This window comes from Apis florea, unplaced genomic scaffold (assembly GCF_048593485.1).
Source record: "Apis florea isolate Af1SG1 unplaced genomic scaffold, ASM4859348v1 contig_2495_pilon, whole genome shotgun sequence".
Classification (NCBI taxonomy): domain Eukaryota; kingdom Metazoa; phylum Arthropoda; class Insecta; order Hymenoptera; family Apidae; genus Apis; species Apis florea.
The window spans coordinates 243,040-243,609 of NW_028256595.1; positions in this window are offsets into that span (position 1 = coordinate 243,040).

A 570-nucleotide genomic window follows, 5' to 3' on the forward strand; every position below is an offset into this window, starting at 1 on the left:
AAAGTATCGTAACGCGTAAGAGTGTTTTCACGATGTTCTTACTCGGCTCTTTGTTACGAAGGACGAGAGACCGATGATCGATGATGAAAAACAAACGATTGGTTTTCCCGAAACGAGATTCCGTAAAGCAACAATAGGGAAAACGTGCATCATGATAAGTCAAGGGGGAGGGGGGGAAATATCTATAAATAAATAATAAGGATATGAGAATATTTAAATGAGATAATAAACGAAACAATAACGTCTCTCACGAAAGAGATTTCTACGACGTTGATTATTCGTTCATCCTCGTAAATGAACATCGTTTTTTTTTTCAATTAGTATTATAATGCATTTACGAAATAATATTTTTCTTTTTTTTTTTCTTCCATTTGTTCTAAGGAAATCGTTATGATTCTCGTTCTATTTTTTTTTTTTTTACAAATCGCGGCGACAGTTTTTTCTAAGATCCTGCTTGTCAAAATTGGCGCCCGTTTCATTGGCTGAAAATAACAGCGAATGATATCCTGCACGAACGAGATAACTAGAGTTTCCATCATCGTTGATGAAAACGTCAAAATAACAAATTAA